The 20,550-nt window shown below is 43.0% G+C and overlaps 1 long non-coding RNA gene across 1 annotated transcript in view; it reads left to right on the top strand.

Moving 5' to 3' along the window:
- The window catches only part of LOC141092777 (uncharacterized), a 159,831-nt gene extending 140,233 nt beyond the window's left edge, over positions 1–19,598 (top strand). The window contains exon 3 of the long non-coding RNA XR_012232910.1: positions 19,561–19,598. This is a non-coding gene — a long non-coding RNA (uncharacterized lncRNA). The remainder of the gene's footprint in view (positions 1–19,560) is intronic.
- Positions 19,599–20,550: the final 952 nt, after the last annotated feature.

The following is a 20,550-nucleotide window of genomic DNA, read 5'->3' as shown; positions in this document are numbered from 1 at the left end:
ATTCCATCAAGTTGGCATTTCAAAACGTCACTACTTCCCTTCCGAGCCCCAACGTGTGCCCAAAAAGTGGTCCCCCCCACATATGGGGTACCAGCATACTCAGGACAAACTGAACAATAACTTTTGGGGTCCAAATTTATCCTGTTACTCTTGTGAAAATAAAAAATAGTGGGCTAAAATCATTTTTTGAGGAAAAAAAATATTTTTATTTTCGTGGCTCTGCGTTATAAACTTCTGTGAAGCACCTGGGGGTTCAAAGTGCTCACTATGCATCTAGATAAGTTCCTTAGGGGGTCTAGTTTCCAAAATAGGGTCATTTGTGGGGGAGCTCCAAAGTTTAGGCACACAGGGGCTCTCCAAATACGACATGGTGTCCGCTAACGATTGGAGCTAATTTTCCATTCAAAAAGTCAAATGACACTCCTTCCCTTCTGCGCCCTGCCGTGCACCCAAACAATGGTCCCCCCCACATATGGGGTACCAGCGTACTCAGGACAAACTGGACAACAACTTTTGGGGTCCAATTTATCCTGTTACCATTGTGAAAATAAAAAATAGTGGGATAAAATTATTTTTTGAGGAAAAAAAATATTTTTATTTTCATGGCTCTGCGTTATAAACTTCTGTGAAACACTTGGGGGTTCAAAGTGCTCACCACACATCTAGATAAGCTCCTTGGGGGTCTAGTTTCCAAAATGGGGTCACTTGTGGGGGAGTTCCAATGTTTAGGCACACAGGGGCTCTCCAAACGCGACATGGTGTCCGCTAACGATTGGAGCTAATTTTCCAATCAAAAAGTCAAATGGCGCTCCTTCCCTTCTGGACCCTGCCGTGCGCTTAAACAGTGGTTTATGACCACATATGAGGTATTGGTGTGCTCAGGAGAAATTGCCCAACAAATTTTTGGATCCATTTTATCCTTTTGCCCATGTGAAAATGAAAAAACTAAGGCTAAATAAAATTTATGTGAAAAAAAGTTCTTTTTTTTTACGGATCAATTTGTTAAGCACCTGGGGGTTCAAAGTGCTCACTATGCATCTAGATAAGCTTCTTGGGGGTCTAGTTTTTCCAAAATGGGGTCACTTGTGGGGGAACTCCAATGTTTAGGCGCACAGTGGCTCTCCAAATGCGACATGGCAACCGCTAAATATTCAAGCATATTTTCCATTCAAAAAGTCAAATGGCGCTCCTTCCCTTCTGAGCCCTGCCGTGCGCCCAAACAGTGGTTTATGACCACATATGAGGCATCGGTGTACTCAGGAGAAATTGCCCAACAAAATTTAGGATCTATTTTATCCTGTTACCCATGTGAAAATGATAAAATTGATACTAAAGAAAATTTATGTTGGAAAAATTAAAATGTCCATTTTTTTCCTCCACGTTGCTATAGTTCCTGTGAAGCACCAGAAGGGTTAATAATCTTCTTGAATGTAGATTTGAGTAGCTTGAGAGGTGCAGTTTTTAGAATGGTGTACTTTTGGGTATTTTCTGCCATATAGACCCCTCAAAGTGACTTCAAATGTGAGATGGTCCCTTAAAAAATGGTTTTGTAGATTTTGTTGTAAAAATGAGAAATCACTTGTCAACTTTTAACTCTTATAACTTCCTAACAAAAAAAAAAAAAATTTGTTTCCAAAATTGTGCTGATGTAAAGTAGACATGTGGGAAATGTTATTTATTAACTATTTTGTGTCAGATATCTCTCTGGTTTAACAGAATAAAAATTCAAAATTTGTAAACTGCAAAATTTTCGCCAAATTTCCGTCTTTTTCACAAATAAACGCAAAAATTATTGACCTAAATTTATGACTAACAAGAAGCCCAATATGTCATGAAAAAACAATCTCGGAATTGCTAGAATGCATTGAAGCGTTCCTGAGTTATCACCTCATAAAGGGACACTGGTCAGAATTGCAAAAAATGGCCAGGTCATTAAGGTCAAAATAGGCTGGGTCATGAAGGGGTTAACTGAGGCAAATGAAGCCTGCAGATCCTTTTTTGGAAAATTATGGGGACATTTGAGACCTCTTGGATGAGTAGTTGCTGCGCTCTTAGGGTAATTTTGGTCGACTGGCCACTCATGGGAAGGTTTAGCACTCTTCCATGTTTCTCTATTTGTGGAAATGACTCTCACTCTGGATCACTGAAGTCCCAAAGCTTGAGAAATGGCTTTATAACCTTTTGCAGACTAATATACCTCACTTACTTTATTTCTTATTTGTTCCAGAATTTCTTTGAATCGCGGAATGATGTCTAGCTTCTGAGGTCTTTTGGTCTACTCCACCTTATCAGACAGGTCCTATTTAAGTGATTTCTTGATTGAGAACAGGTATGGCAGTAATCAGGCAGTTTGATGGTCTCTTACGATTGCTGTCCTCCTTTCCTGCTTCATTTGGAAGACGCTTCCTATATAATCCACATGGTGACTCCCATTGCACTCCTGCCGAGGTGCACTTTTCGGTCTACCCTGCCAAAGTCACAGCAAAGCCCTGTAGTGCGCATATGACGTCTTTACATACAGGTCATCGGCGCTCTTAGGCCTTTCCCCGTACAGGCGTACTACAGTGGTTTGCTCTGCCCCCGGCAGTGCAGAGAAAGGTGTGCCTGCACAGGAGCACAATGGGGGACAATGTATGGAAGACATATCATGAGTAGTGTTGAGCGATACCATCTGATATTGAGAAATATCGGATCGGATTGGATCGGCTGATACCCAAAAAGTATCGGGTATCGCCGATTCCGATACCGGAAGTCCCATTCAAGTCAATGGGACAGAAGTATTGGAATTAAAAAAAACCCTTTCTGTACTTGCACACCCTCTTCGGGAGGGGGGAAGAGTGTGGGCGGTGCGTGGGCGGACACTGTGCGTGTCTGTGTGTGCGGGCGGGGTCTGTGCAGGCTTGCCGGGGGTCTGTACGGGCCTGCCGGAGGGCTGTCTGGGCCTGCCGGGGGTCTGTATGGGCCTGCCGGGGGTCTGTGCGGAATGCCGGGGGTGTGTACGGGCTTGCCGGGGGTCTGTGCCGGCTGCCGGGGGACAGTAGTAGTCCCATCATCCGGCTAATGTGTTGAATGTAAAAAAAATATATATATATACATACTACATACATACTACATATATACAACATTCATACAACATACATACATACATACTACATACATACTTCATATATACTACATTCATACAACATACTACATATATACTACATTCATACAACATACATACATACTACATACATACTTTATAAATACTACATTCATACAACATACATACATACATAGTACATACTACATACATACAACATGCATACAAAATGCTACAGACATACAAAATACATACTACAGACATACGACATACATACTACATACATACTACACACAATAAATTCATACATTCATACAATACATACATATAGACATACAGTACATATAACATAGAGTACATACTCACCATCACTTGTCACTTTGATCCCCGAAGCCAGTGTCATCTGTGAGAAAAATTAGAAAATAACAAACAGATATACTCTCTGATCTGCAGAAATCCACGAGTGTCCCATGACGATCTCCCATGGAGAACAGCAGCATCAGCTGATGCGACCGCTCTCTAGGGGGCTCCAGGAATACAATGACGGGAGATAGGCATCCTTCCACACTGTATTCCTCTGCCACTGTAAAAAAATAGTCCCTAGTCTCACTTTTGGCATTGCTGTGTGAGAAAGTTCCCACGCAGCTTTTGCCATAAAGTGAGACCAGTGAACGATAGTAACCTCTCAGTGATGCAGTGCAGCAGATCGTCGTGGGACACTCGTGGATTTCTGCGGATCAGGGAGTATATTGCTTGTTTGTTATTTTCTAATTTTTCTCACAGATGACACTGGCTTCGGGGAACAAAGTGACAAGTAATGGTGAGTATGTACTCTATGTTATATGTACTGTATGTCTATATGTATTGTATGAATGTATGAATGTATTGTATATATTATGTATGTAGTATGTATGTAGTATGTATTTTGTATGTCTGTAGCATGTTGTATGTATGTTGTATGTATGTAGTAAGTATGTAGTATGTATTTTGTATGTCTGTAGCATGTTGTATGTATTATGTATGTAGTATGTACTATGTATGTATGTTGTATGAATGTAGTATATATGTAGCATGTATGTAGTATGCATGTATGTATGTTGTATGAATGTAGTATATATGAAGTATGTATGCAGCATGTATGTATGTTGTATGAATGTAGTATATATGTACTATGTATGTAGTATGTATGTATGCTGTATGAATGTAGTATATATGTAGTATGTATGTATGTTGTATGAATGCTGTATATATGTAGTATGTATGTATGTTGTATGAATGTAGTATATATGTAGTATGTATGTAGTATGTATGTATGATGTATGAATGTAGTATACATGTAGTATGTATGTAGTATGTATGTATGTTGTATGAATGTTGTATCTATGTAGTATGTATGTAGTATGTATGTATGTTGTATGAATGTAGTATATATGTAGTATATATGTAGTATGTATGATGTATGAATGTAGTATATATGTAGTATGTATGTAGTATATATGTATGTTGTATGAATGTAGTATATATGAAGTATGTATGTAGTATGTATGTATGTATGTTGTATGAATGTTGTATATATGTAGTATGTATGTAGTATGTATATATATATATTTTTTTACATTCAACACATTAGCCGGATGATGGGACTACTACTGTCCCATCATTGGCTAATGTGTCAATCACTGTCATTGTAGCAGGCATAGCCCGATGGGACTTGTAGTCCCATCGGACAATGCCTGCACACAGACACAAAGACCCCCGGCAGCCCGCACTGAACCCCTGCAGGCCCGCACAAACCCCCGGCAGCCTGCACAGACCCCTGGCAGCCCCACACAGACCCCTGGCAGGCCCGTACAGACCCCCGGCAGGCCCGTACAGACCCCCGGCAGTCCGCCCAGACCCCTGGCAGCCGGCACAGAGCCCCGGCAGGCCCATACAGACCCCCGGCAGTCCGCACAGACCCCCGGCAGCCGCCACAGACCCCCGGCAGGCCCGTACAGACCCCCGGCAGGCCCGCACAGACCACGCATCATGATGACATCATTTCAGCAGCCAATCACAGCCACAATAGTGGCTCATTGCATTATGGGAACTTCCAATTCTGGTATCCGATATTGTAAAAATATCTGTAATCGGTATCGGAATTCCAATACAGCGAATATCGGCCGATACCCGATATATGCAGTATCGGAATGCTCAACACTAATCATGAGCCATCCACATGAAGCAGGGCAGGAGGACGGCGATCATAAGAAAAGAAGAAGATTAAGACCAGAGATGCTGACTGAACTGGACTGCACTGTATATGATTATAATAGAAGACCTTTGCTGTGCCTTTTATAGGGAATTGGGGATATACATGCAGCATTCTAGAATGCTGTAAAAAGGGGTTTACTATTGTTTATAGGCAGAACCTGGTGACAGGTTCCCTTTAATAGCCGACAGCTCCTGCATCTGTAGATGTACTGTACAGGAATGCACAGGGACTGTCACTTTAACAATTTGAGGATGTGACTGGCACAAGAAAGAGCACAGTCTAACACTTAATTATGTTTATGTTGCTTTTATATTACTCCAAGGTTTAATGAAATGCAGAGCTAAAAACTTCCTATTGTATGTAATTGTTCCTGGCGCAGTTATTGGAGCCTTACTTGAATAATATTTACTAACTCCACATTGTTTCAAGCATTGATGGGTTCTATGAAAAATTATTATGATGGATGAAAGCATTTCCTAAGTACTTTCTGTAAACAAGGCAGCACTAGAGTAATTGTTGCTTAATGCATGGGTTAAGACATTTGCCATAATTACAAATTACAAATCAGGGTATCCTTCATATAAACAAAAAATACTTTGTCCATATGTTGACTTTATATAAATGTTCCAAGCAGCATTGGAATAGCTTAAGTCTGAGTCATGTAGCTGTGTACTAAAACATTAGCTATTAACACACAACAGAAGTCCAGATACTGTTTAACAAAGAATAAAGGCAAAGTTAGTCATGAAGTTGGACGGTTTCCATTACATTATTTACCAAGTTATCATTTACACCACACTTTATGCAATGCCATAGTATACTTCTATCAGCTCAGTAACTCTAACTATATGTAAAGCCCTTTTTACATGTCTGTTTTTCTTATCCGTATGAGGTCCATTTTTTCATGACCGCAGATACGGACACACGCACACCTATTATATTCAATGGTGGTGTGCACACGTCGGGTTTTTCACACGGACCATGTGTTCGTGTGGCAAACGCACAGACATATCTATGCTTTATCAGCAGCATAGGCCGCAAAATGTCCCACATACTTACACACTGGCGACACATGGATGACATCCGTATGTCATCAGTGTGACACATACCGGCGTCTGGGAAAAGCGATACAGTTTGCGCTGTTTCCAGGAGCTGGTTGCTGAAGACTGCTGTGATCATTGTCGCCTGGTCTCCTTGAGCTCAGTGCGACCAGGCAACAATGATGGGAGTTGTATTCAAGACCCCCTGTGTACATTCTGTGTAAAATTAAGAATTAAATAAAAAAATTGACATGGGCTCCCATGTAATTTTGATAACCAGCAGGGGGAAAGCCCACGGCTGGGGTCTGATGTTAATAATCTGGAAAAAGAGACAATATCCCAAAAGGCTTCCAGGCTATTAATCACAGCTGAAAACTGTTTACCTAGCCTTTACTGGTTAATTTACAGGGGTACCCCAGAAAAAAATGACATAGGGTCCCCCTATAAATACTAACCAGCAAAGACTAAACAGACTGCTGTGGGATGATATTAATAGTTAGGGAAGGGGCCATGGAAATTGCTCCCCTCCCAGGCTACCAACATCAGCTACCAGCAGCCCCAGAAATAGCACATTCATAAGATGCACCAAACCTGGTGCTTAGCCTTCCTCTTCCCACTCACCCTGGTGTGGAGGCAAGTGGGGTAATAGGGTTGAAGTTGATGTAAGCTTTGTTTTGCCAGCAGACATCAAGCCCTTCTGGTTAGTAATGAAGAGGTGTCTAAAAAACATCCCCATTACTAACCCCATATTCATTTTATAAAAAAGACACAACAAGAATAAAGTCCTTTAATTGAAATGAACACACCCCACCCTTTTTACCAGTTATTACTGTAAAAATTAAAATAATACATAACCATAATCCTCATCTGTCCAATGTTAATTCATTTGTCTCACATCGTAATCCATCTGTGCTTCATTTGGATGACTTACTGAATGATGGCATGATGCAACCATTCAGCCTGACTTCCAAGTGGCACTGAGCTGAGCATCAGAGCGCAAATTCAGTGATGAGCGGTAACATCATGGAGGCTACTGCCGGTCACTGCCAGCTGTTCTCACACTCAGTTCACTGTGAGCCAGCCAGCCGATGAATTGCGGTAACCTTCATTATATCACCACTAACACTGTGAGAAATTTCTTTGAGGTTACTGAAGTTCATAGGGCCATTAAAAATGAGCTGTTTGTGGGTACCGTAGCTTCAAGGACCCGCGGTTACCTCAATGATGTCATCACAGGTTTCTGAAGCTGCCATCTGATGCACAGCTCAGTGCCTCCTTGATGCCAGGCTAAATAGTCACATCATACCACCATTCATCAAGGCATCTAGATGAAGGAGAGAAGGATAACACTTTCTCTAGTTTGGCTTTTTACTTTTGTAATTACTGCTGAGAATTTGCATGCTGATTTTTTTCAAACTGTTCTTACCAGAAGATGCTACTGTTTAGGTGCTATCTTCTATGGTCGACCCAGACATCCCTGTTAGACGGTTACAGTTCAATCTTTGTTAATTTTTTTTTTTCAGTTTTGCTATAGTATTACGACAGTTAAATAAAACTTTGCTCATCTTGTAGCCTTCACCAATCTCATGTAAAGAAATTATTTTCTTTCTCAAGTCTTGTGACATTTCTCTTCCATGTAGTGCCATTGCTGACAGCATCACAAGGGAAAAGGCTTTCTTTTTAAAATAAAATCCAGCTCACCGTGATTGCATCTTGAGGGTGTTCGGAGCCTGGAAGTGCCTTGTCAAGGCATGGAACATGCAAAATGAAGAGACTCCAGCTCCACGAACTGTGATTTTTTATTCACATAAGCAATTTGGAGGACATGCACAGTCAGCGATACAAATTCAAATGACACGCATCATGATTGATGGTGCGCAGAACACCTGAAATGTGTTGATGCATGTCATGTGAATTTGTATAGCTGACTATGTATATCCTCCAAATTGCTTATGTGAATAAAGAATCACAGTTAGGCATGAGCGAGCAAACTCGTGAGGATTCGGTATTCGGTACTCAAATCCTCGCGAGTATTTCACTACTCGCCTCGCAATATTCGCAACAGCCCACACAGTCCCCACACAGTCTCCCCACCGTCCTGCACAGTCCCGCACAGCACGGCACAGTCCCCGCACAGCCTAGCATGGCCCAACCCAGTCCCATACAGCCCAACTGTTACCACGGCTGGTCAGGAGACAAATCTCCAGGAGTGGACCCTCTGGACCATGGCACCGAGGGGCCCGGGCGAGCTGCCAGGTGGAGCCGACCCCTATGCAGGGATCGCTATGAGCAGGCCCAGGGGTTTGGGTACCACGATAGCCGGTACCGAGAGGGGCGGTTCAGGACGGACTGGAGTAGGAGTGCGGGACTGAAGCGTAGACAACAGAGCAGGATCACTGGAAACTGGACCGGAGTAGAACTGCCGGACTGGAGCATAGACAACAGGACGGAGCAGGAACACGGGAAGGAAGGACTGTAGTAGGACTGTAGGACTGGAGTGTTGATAGCAGGATGGAGCAGGAACACCTGAGGTAGGACTGGAGTAGGAATGAAGGACTGGAGTGTGGATAGCAGGATGGAGCAGGAACACCGGAGGCAGGACTGGAGTAGGACTGAAGGACTGGAGTGTGGATAGCAGGATGGAGCAGGAAACTAGGAGGCAGGACTGGAGTAGGACTGTAGGACTGGAGTGTGGATAGCAGGATTGAGCAGGAACACCGGAGGTAGGACTGGAGTTGGACTGAAGGGCTGGAGTGTGGATAGCAGGAAGGAGCAGGAACACCGGAGACAGGACTGGAGTATAGATAGCTGGACCCACGGAGCACCGGATGGCGAGGCTACTGTAGGGACCACGGAAGGCAGGACTGAGAGGCTATTGCAGGAATCACTGAAGACAGGACTGCGAGACTGCAGAGAGCACACAAGGAAGCAGGCCCCAGTGTACTAGCAACACAACGATCAGGCCTCCCTCAGGGGGGAATGGCCTGATATGGCCCTGTCAGGTCTGCCATTGGTCCGTAGGTGCTTCCGGGTCAGGGCATTGCCAGAGCACAAGTAACAGGAGGGAGGCGCGGCTGCGGCCTATGGCGCATGCACATTGCATGCAGAGACTGCACAGACCCCGTCGGCCGCGAGCCTGTCAGAAGGGACCGCCGTGGCTGTCGGGCGGCAGGGGGCTGTGGCGTGGGAGCGGAGGCCGGGTGAGTATGCGGAGGCGGCGTGACACCAGCACAGTCCCGCACAGTAGCTGCAAAGCTCTGCACCGTCCTGCACGGTACAGTCCCCGCACAGTTCCCGCACAGCCCAGCACTGTCCCGCACAGCCCGCCACAGTACTCGCACAGGCCAGCACAGTCTGGCACAGTCCCCACACAGGCCAGCACAGTCCCGCATAGCCTGGAACAGTCTTCGCACAGTTCCCGCCCATTAATCGCATTTCCCATAAACTTACATTGGACTTGGTACTCGTTACGAGTACCCGAGTATTAGGAGGTACTTGTAATGAGTACAGCGAGTCTGAATACTACAGTACTCGCTCATCCCTAATCACAGTTTTTGGAGCTGGAGTCTCTTCATTTTGCTTCCTTTTTAAGTAACGCCCTTTTATAGTCAATTGTCTGATAGACACCTAAATAATGAATAATTAGACTTACCTGTGGTTGAATTTGTGTTCATTTTAATTTTGTAGCTTAATCTTCAGCTTTGCTCCTATGACTTTTTATTGGGGTGTACGCAATCTTGAATGAATTTGTTAGAAAAATAACTTTTCTGGGTTCTCAAAATAATAAATCTTCTTTGTAATCAATAGCCCATATTTGTGAGTGTATTTTGTAGAATGGTAACCCATAGAAAATGTTGATTCTGAAAGGAATCGAAAAGTTTTCAGAGGGGTGTACTCATTTATACAGAACATTGTATATTTTTGTATACTGACCATCTTTGTTGAGAGGAGCACCTCTTATAAAAGACTGAGTGTATATGGTCTGAGCAAGAATCATCAACAATAAACAGCATCACATATACCCAGAGGAACTCATCTTGCTAGTGCCTAGAGTTGTATTCATAGTATTATCTATCATCCTTATTCTCATTTGCTCATGGAAACAAGAGAAACAATGTGTGATGGATCGCACAGGAGAAGGGGGTGTCGACTTTGCTCACCTTGGGGGAGGGGAGAGAAGGACCCAGCAGGGATCAGCTCTCTGGTGCCACCACTTGCCCTAGATCAGTCAGGGAACTGCACCGAGGGCAAATAGTCGCAGGAAAAGCTTCCCTTATAGGTACGAGTTAATGAGGTGTTCCCAGTGAGGGGGATATATATCAACAGTGCAGGCTGGGGATATATATATATATATACATATATATATAAACCTCCTGGCCATTACTGTCAGAGTTCCTCACTAAAACAGCACGGTTTGCTGCCACCAGTTCCTCGTTCTAAATAAACCCCGTCTGACAGCAGGCTTACTGTATATCAGATCAGAAACCAACCCTGGTAGCATATAATAACCAATGGAGTGTTCAGACATGGGGACTCGTGTATCGAGATAAAAGAGCAGCCCAAGATTAATTTTATATTTAATCGCCGGAAAGGCGCACTAGAAATATATATATATTTACCTGAATAATATACAGGTATACAGTCAAGAGGGTAGTACAAGGATAGGGTATTGATAGGTTGCAATTACCCTGTTATGTAGCATGTGACCACAGGGAGGCGCTGATGGATCACAGGTCCAAATCTTAGTTATGTGGTTTTCCTGGCTGCAAAGCTAACGTATCCTCCTGCCAGTAGAAAAACTAAGCTCAGAATCAGCAGCTGTCACTTATGTCCTATGCTGTTCCCTCCCACACTCTGTGCCCACCCCTGAGCTTGTGCAGCCTCTCTCCTCCCATCTCTGAGATTATGATTTTCTGTCCAGAACTGTGGAAGCTCATAACTTTTCGCCCAAAGCTCTGAATGGAATAGCAGCGGTGCCACTGGATTCTGCTGGATTTTATCTGCGCATAGAGACTAAATATGCCTACCATATATAATTCCTGGAAGCTTTGCTTTATATCTCAATAACGCAGAGTGCTACAGGTGGCTTCCGGGCACGGGCGTGTAGGGGAAGGAATGCCGATTCTGATTATGTGCTCGGCTAGTCTCAGAGATATTGCATTCTGTTATTAAAAGTCATTTTCCAGATTCCACACTTCAGAGCCTTGCTGTGACGTGTTGTGCCTGAGTTACACAAAAGGAATTTAGTTTAGCTGTTCCTGCACTAGAACTCACACCCTTGTGCTAATTGGTAGTCACCGAGCTTCAAAGAGCTTGTTCCTGGAGGTTTTAATTAAAGAACATTGCATTGCTTTTTATGGCTTTGGGGAATGGATGCCAAGGGAGGGGGGGGCTGAGTGGTCTGAAGCAAGTATTTTTATGTCAAACTTTATCAAAATGACACCATTTTCCCATATCTCACACAATGGAATGAAACTGAAAGGGAGAAGACACAGATTAGATATTAGAAAAAACGTTTTAACAGTGAGGGTGATCAATGAATGGAACAGGTTGCCACTAGAGGTGCTGAGTTCTCCTTCAATGGAAGTCTTCAAACAGAGGCTGGACAGATATCTGTCTGAGATGGTTGAGTGAATCCTGCACTACATTGAGCAGGTGGTTTGATACGATGACCCTTGAGGTCCCTTCCAACTCTGACATTCTATGATTCTATGATTGGCAGTCTTTTAGCAAGCTGTTTACATAGGTAGATCAAGCTTAACCCCTTCAACTCCGGGCCACTTTCCATTTTTTCATATAGCCCTAACTTTTTATTTTTCCATCAATATGGCTATATGAGGGCTTGTTTTTTGTGGGAGGAGTTGCACTTTTGAACGAAACCATTGCTTTTACCATATAATGTACCTGAAAACCGAAAAAAATTCCACGTGCGGTGAAACTGCAAAAAAGAGCAATTCCACAATTTTTTTATGTTCACTAAATGCAGAAACTGTCCTGCCATTATGATTCTTCAGGTTAACCCCTTTACCCCCAAGGGTGGTTTGCACGTTCATGACCGGGCCAAATTTTACAAATCTGACCACTGTCCATTTATGAGGTAATAACTCTGAAACGCTTCCATGGATCCTGGTGATTCTGACAATGTTTTCTCGTGACATATTGTACTTCATGATAGTGGTAAAATTTCATTCAAATAACTTTCGTTTATTTGTGAAAAAATGGAAATTTGGCGAAAATTATGAAAATTTCACAATTTTCCAACTTTGAATTTTTATGCCCTTAAATCAGAGATATAGCATGCAAAAAACTTAATAAGTAACATTTCCCACATGTTTACTTTACATCAGCACAATTTTGGAACCAAAATTTTTTTTTGTTAGGAAGTTATAAGGGTTAAAAGTTAACCAGCGATTTTTTGCAACACCATTTTATTTTTACGGACCACATCAAATTTGAAGTCACTTTGAGGGGTCTATATGATAGAAAATCCCCAAAATTGACACCATTCTAAAAACTTCACCCCTCAAGGTGCTCAAAACCACATTCAAGAAGTTTATTAACCCTTCAGGTGCTTCACAGGAATTTTTTGAATGTTTAAAAAAAAAGAACATTTAACTTTTTTCACAAAAAAAATTACTTCAGGTCCAATTTTTTTTATTTTACCTAGGGTAACAGGAGAAATTAGACTGCAAAAGTTATTGTGCAATTTGTCCTAAGTACGCTGATACCTGATATGTGGGGGGTAACCACTGTTTCGGCGCATGGCAGAGCTAAGAAGGGAAGGAGCGCCATTTGACTTTTTCAATGCAAAATTGGCTGGAATTCAGATCGGACGCCATGTTACGTTTGGAAAGCCCCTGATGTACCTAAACAGTGGAAACCCCCCACAAGTGACCCCATTTTGGAAACTAGACCCCCCAAGGAACTTATATAGATATGTGGTGAGAACTTTGAAATCAAAAGGGCTTCACAGAAGATTATAACGTACAGCCATACAATGAAAAAATCATATTTTTTCCAAAAAAATGATCTTTTCACCCCCAATTTTTATTTTCCCAAGGGTAACAGGATCCTAAAAGTTATTGTGAAATTTGTCCTGAGTATGCTGATACCCCATGTGTGGGTGTAAATGACTATTTGTGCGCATGGCAGAGCTCGGAAGGGAAGCACCGCCATTTGACTTTTTTGGCTGGAATTGAGATCGGACACCATGTCGCGTTTGGAAAGCCACTGATGTACCAAAACAGTGGAAACCCCCACAAATGACACCATTTTGGAAACTAGACCCCCCCAAGGAACTTATCTAGATGTGTGGTGAGAATTTTGAACCCCCAAGGGCTTCACAGAAGTTTATAACGTACAGACGTACAATTAAAAAATCACACTTTTTCCACAAAAATGATCTTTTCACCCTCAATTTTTATTTTTCCAAGGGTAACAGGACTTCAAAAGTTAATGTGCAATTTATCCTGAGTACGCTGATACCCCATATGTGGGGGTAAACCACTATTTGGGTGCATGGCAGAGCTCGGAAGGGAGCAGCGCCATTTGACTTTTTTGGCTGGAATTGGGATTGGACGCCATGCCGTGTTTGGAAAGCCCCTGATGTGCCTAAACAGTGGAAACCCCCCCAAATGACACTATTTTGGAAACTAGACCCCCTAAGGAACTTATCTAGATGTGTGATGAGCACTTTGAACCCCCAGTGCTTCATAGAAGCTTATAACGCCCAGGCATGAAAATAAAAAAAATCATATTTTTTCCACAAACATGATCTTTTAGTCCCCAATTTTTTTATTTTCCCAAGGGTAACAGGAGAAATTGGACCCCAAAAGTTTTTGTCCAATTTGTGCAGAGTACCCTGATTCCCCTATATGTGGGAGAAAACTACTGTATGGGCACACGTCGGGGCTCGGAATGGAAGTAGTGACGTTTTGGAATGCAGACTTTGATGGAATGGTCTGCTGGTGTCATGTTGCCTTTGGAGAGCACCTGACAGGCCCGGATTGGTAATCTGGTGAACCAGGCAGATTCCAGGTGGGCTGGCGTCTATGTAACATAGTGGGCCGCCGGCCCCTTAAAACAACTTACTAGAGGCCCTGTGCGCGCGCGCTCTCTCCTTGCACGCGCTGACAAGAGCCGCTGTGGCACTTGACAGACAGTACGTGCTCACAGCGGCGGCCCTGTGTCAGTGTGTGCAAGCAGGAGTGCGCGCACACAGGGTATTTTGAAAAGGCCTTCGCGGCGCGAGCAGGGCTCTTCAGTCTGATGCTGGCCAGTACCAGGCTACCAGCGTCAGAGCAGATTTTTTTTCCCTGCGCTACTCAGCAATGACCACCAGCCCCTGCCAGTGATCCGCTTCTCTGCAGAGGGGCATATGCCCCCCCAGGCGGCTCCTCCAGCAGCTCTGCAGGGACACAAGACGGGCTGTTTCTTCCCCCGGGCCATGCCAGCACTGCACCTTTAAATCTTGTGTGCCGGGCCTGGTCGCATCACAGCAGCAGACAGACATGGCCCTGTCTGCTATGATGATATAATGCAGCGCGCCCTGCACTGCTATCCTCCTGCTGGAGAGGAACATCAAAGGAGCGTGCATGAGGGTCAGTGAAAAATCGGGGGAAGGTAAAAAAAAACCCTCCCCTAATAAGTGTTTACATGAATGTTGTTTCCGTATATTTATATGTCTATAGATATGAATTTTGTAAGATTATTTTGTATATAAGTCCAAATATGTATGTGACTGCAGGTATATTTATCTGTGTATGTGTCTGTATATGTGTATGTCTGCATGTGTGCATGAGTGTCTGTGTGCCTGTCTATGTGCGTGCATGCATGTGAGCATGTCTGCGAGTGTGTCTATAAGCGTGTCTTTATGCATGTTGCAAGCGTGTCTGTGGGTGTGTCTATAAGCATGTCTGCATGCATGTGTATAATCATTTCTATAAGCATGCCTGCAAGCTAGACTGCATGTTTGCTTGCGTGCATGTCTGCTTGTGTGTGTCTGCTTGAATGCGTGCGAGTCTCCGTGCGATTGTTTACAAGCATGTTTGTGTGCGTGCGTTTATAAGAGTGTCTATAAGCATATCTATGTACTTATCTGAGTGTGTGAGTGTCTTTCTGTACATGTCTGCATGCATGTCTATGAGCGTGTCTGCGAGGGTGAGTCCCACTATACACTATATACACAGCTGCACTCTACTTTATATTCCTTACCACAGTATATATTGTGGAGCTGTGTATACTTCTGTCCTGTATACATGGTGTAATTCTCAGTATCTGAGCTTACTATGTGTGTGTCTGTATGTCTATGCATGTATATATGTGTATGTGTATATATTTAATATATATAATCACTCTGATAAATTGTGGAAAGCGGCGGACTCTTTATTAGCCCATGTGGCAACGTGTCAGATCCATAACATAACCTTTCTCTGCTGTGGAACTAAACTATTGCTACATGGGCTAATAAAGAGTCCGCCCCTCCCCGCTTGCTCATGGGCCCAGCACTTGCGATACTTACCTCTTCCCGCTCCTCCGCTGTGGTGTCTTTTGACTGTGACGTTTCTGGTCAGAGGGTGCGATGAGGTCACTTCTGTGCACCCTCTGCCTGAACAGTCACAGTGCAGAGAGCTGGAAGACGGCGACGCTGAGGTGTCCAGAGAAGAGCAGCAGCCAGCGAGGAGAGGGGAGGATTTTTGGTTTCTTTTTTTTAAATGTTTTGAGCAATATATGAGGCCTATCATATACTGAAGCATCATATGGGGAACATTATGTATCGAGCATCATATGGGGTCCATTATACTGAAGCATAATATGGAGCCCATTATATACAGGAACATCATATGAGGCCCATTATATATGGAGCATTATATGGGGCCCATTATACTGAAGCATAATATGGGGCCCATTATATACAGGAACATCATATGAGGCCCATTATATATGGAGCATTATATGGGGCCAATCATATAATGGAGCATCATATGGGGCCCATTATATATGGAGCATTATATAGGGCCCATCATATAATGGAGCATCATATGGGGCCCATTATATATGGAGCATTATATGAACCCCATTCTGTTTGTAGCAATATATAGGACCCATCATATAAAGTATGGAGCATTATATGGAACTTATTCTGTATGGAGCATTATATGAGGCCCATTCTGTATGGAGCATGGTATGGGGCTCATTATACTTTATGGAATATTATGTGAGGCTCATTCCACTGTTTGGAGCATTATATGGGGCTCATTATAGTGTTTGGGGTCATTATATGGGTTTCATTATACTGCTTGGAGCAACATATATGGTGAACAATATATGGTCTCATTATACTGTATGGAACACTATGTGGTACCAACAATGCTGTATGGAGCAATATATGGGGCTCATTATACTGTATGGAGCACTTTGGCATACCCATAATACTGTATGGAGCAATATATGGAGCTCAATATATTGTATGGAGCACTATGTGGTACTCATAATACAGTATGGAGCATTATATGGGGCTTATTATTTTGTATGCAGCAATATATGGGGCTCATTATTCTGTATGGAGCAATATATAGGGCTCATTATACTGTATGGAGCACTATGTGGTACCCATAATACTGTATGGAGCAATATATGGGCCTCATTATTCTGTATGGAGCAATATATGGGCCTCATTATTCTGTATGGAACATTATATGGGGCTCATTATTCTGTATGGAGCAATATATGGGCCTCATTATTCTGTATGGAGCATTATATGTGACTCATTATTCTGTATGGAGAATTATATGGGGCTCATTATTCTGTATGGAGCAATATATGGGCCTCATTATTCTGTATGGAGCATTATATAGAGCTCATTATTCTGTATGGAGAATTATATGGGGCTCATTATTCTGTATGGAGGAATATATGGGACTCATTATTCTGTATGGAGCAATATATGGGCCTCATTATTCTGTATGGAGCAATATATGGGCCTCATTATTCTGTATGGAGCAATGTATGGGCCTCATTATTCTGTATGGAGCATTATATGGGGCTCGTTATTCTGTATGGAGCATTATATGGGGCTCATTATTCTTTATGGAGCATTACATGGGACTCATTATTCTTTATGGAGCAATATATGGGACTCATTATTCTGTATGGAGCATTATATGGGGCTCATTATTCTGTATGGAGCAATATATGGGCCTCATTATTCTGAATGGAGCATTATATGGGACTCATTATTCTGTATGGAGCAATATATGGGGCTCATTATTCTGCGTGGAGCATTAAAGGGGGCTCATTATTCTGTGTGGAGCATTATGTGGGGCTCATTATTCTGTGTGGAGCATTATATGAGGCTCATTATTCTTTATGGAGCATTATATGGGCCTCATTATTCTGTATGGAGCATTATATGGGACTCATTATTCTGAATGGAGCATTATATGGGACTCATTATTCTGTATGGAGCAATATATGGGGCTCATTATTCTGCGTGGAGCATTAAAGGGGGCTCATTATTCTGTGTGGAGCATTATGTGGGGCTCATTATTCTGTGTGGAGCATTATATGAGGCTCATTATTCTTTATGGAGCATTATATGGGCCTCATTACACTGAATGGAGGACTATGTGGTACCCATAATATTGTATGGAGCATTATATGGGGCTCATTATTCTTTATGGAGCATTATATGGACCTCATTATTCTGTATGGAGCATTATATGGGACTCATTATTCTATATGGAGCAATATATTGGGCTCATTCTGCATGGAGCATTAAAGGGGGCTCATTATTCTGTATGGAGCATTTTATGGGCCTCATTATTCTGTGTGGCGCATTATATGGGGCTCATTATTCTGTACGGAGCATTATATGGGGCTCATTATTCTGTATGGAGCATTATATGGGGCTCATTATTCTGTGTGAAGCATTATATGGGGCCCTCGCCTCCTCCTGCCGCCTCAAACTCAAAAATATTTCCCGGATCCGCTCATTCCTCAACCACGAAACGACAAAAACACTAGTGCATGCTCTTATCATCTCCCGCCTTGACTACTGCAACCTCCTACTCTCTGGCCTCCCCTCTAGCACTCTGGCACCGCTCCAGTCCATCCTACACTCTGCTGCCCGACTAATCCACCTGTCTCCCCGCTACTCCCCAGCCTCCCCCCTATGCCAGGCCCTTCACTGGCTTCCTATCACTCAGAGGATCCAATTCAAAGCCCTAACCATGACATACAAAGCCATCCACAACCTGTCTCCTCCATCTATCTGTGACAAGGTCTCTAGGTACCTAACTGCACGCAACCTTCGATCATCTCAAGATCTCCTTCTCTACTCCCCCTTATCTCCTCTTCCCACAACCGCATACAAGACTTCTCCCGTGCTTCCCCCATACTCTTGAACTCCCTGGCGCAACACATCAGACTCTCCCCATCAGCGGAAACCTTTAAAAAGAACCTGAAGACCCACCTGTTCCGACAAGCCTACAGCCTGCAATGATCCTCGGTCTACTGAACCACCGCACGACCTGCTCTACCCCCTCCTACTGTATCCTCACCCATTCCTGTAGAATGTGAGCCCTCACAGGCAGGGTCCCCTCTCCTTATGTACTTGTGCGTCCCTTGTCTTACACTTGTTTATTATTCTTGTATATATTATACTTGTCTATAATTCCCCTTTTGATATGTAAAGTACCATGGAATAAATGGCGCTATATAAATGCATAATAATAATAATAATAATAATAATAATAATAATAATAATAATATGGGGCTCATTATTCTGTATGGAGCATTATATGGGGCTCATTATTCTGTATGGAGGACTATACTGTCTAGTTTCTGACCTATTGTACAATAGTTATCACTCATGTAATGTAAGAAGTGAAATCTTTGGCATTGTATACCTATATTTCTCTGCTGTATATGTGCATTATGAATTGTGGTATGTGTTAAAGGGGCCACTGAGACTTTCACCCGAGGCCCTCAAAAACCTGGAGCTAGCCCTGTATGACTTGCACACTACCCACTTCTCCTGTCTTGTTGTCAAAGAGGCCACATTGGACTTTGGGAGGGTCAATTTTGGTTTAGTATTTTAAATATTACTATGGCCAAATAAAAATAAAATATTGGAAAAGCGGTTTAAATGCATTATCCCATGTAATCCCCTCTCCTCTTGATAGGGGATAACTTTTCAATTGCTGGAGATCCGACTGCTGGGACCCCCATGATCCTGAAAATTGGAACTATGTAGAGCAGCATGTAAATGCAGCTGTGGTCGATCATACGCAGTGTGGCGCCATTCACATGTGGCTCTTGAAATGTCTCCCTTTAGGAGATTGAGAAGCATGACAAAGTAAATCAAGATTCACTGATCAAGGTGAGGAGTGTTATAGTTTGTGGGCTAGTGGGGTTTGTGTGGCAGGGCTGCTTTTTTGTCCCAGTCCGGTCCTGGCTCCTGATGTACCTAAACAGTAGAAACCCCCCACAAGTGACCCTATTTTGGAAACTAGATCCCCTAAGGAACTTATCTAGATGTGTGGTGAGCACTTTGAACCCCCAAGTGCTTCATGGAAGCTTATAACGCCCGGGCGTGAAAATAAAAAAATCATATTTTTTCCACAAACATGATCTTTTAGTCCCCAATTTTTTTATTTTCCCAAGGGTAACAGGAGAAATTGGACCCCAAAAGTTGTCCAATTTGTCCAGAGTACCCTGATACCCCATATGTGGCAGAAAACTACTGTATGGGCACACGTCGGGGCTCGGAAGGGAAGTAGTGACGTTTTGGAATGCAGACTTTGATGGAATGATCTGCTGGTGCCATGTTGCCTTTGGAGAGCCCCTGATGTACCTAAACAGTGGAAACCCCCCACAAGTGACCCCATTTTGGAAACTAGACCACCTAAGGAACTTATCTAGATGTATGGTGAACACTTTGAACCCCCCAGTGCTTCACAGAAGTTTATAACGCCCGGGCGTGAAAATAAAAAAATCATATTTTTTCCACAAACATGATCTTTTAGTCCCCAATTTTTTTATTTTCCCAAGGGTAACAGGAGAAATTGGATCCCAACAGTTGTTGTCCAATTTGTCCTGAGTACGCTGATACCCCATATGTGGCAGAAAACTACTGTATGGGGACACATCGGGGCTCGGAAGGGAAGTAGTGA

The sequence above is a fragment of the Dendrobates tinctorius genome, unplaced genomic scaffold, assembly GCF_039654945.1.
Source record: "Dendrobates tinctorius isolate UK_male_01 unplaced genomic scaffold, ASM3965494v1 ptg000060l, whole genome shotgun sequence".
NCBI classification, from domain to species: Eukaryota; Metazoa; Chordata; class Amphibia; order Anura; family Dendrobatidae; genus Dendrobates; species Dendrobates tinctorius.
The sequence above is the reverse complement of the archived record's forward strand: the minus strand, read 5'-3'. Positions and strand labels throughout refer to the sequence as shown.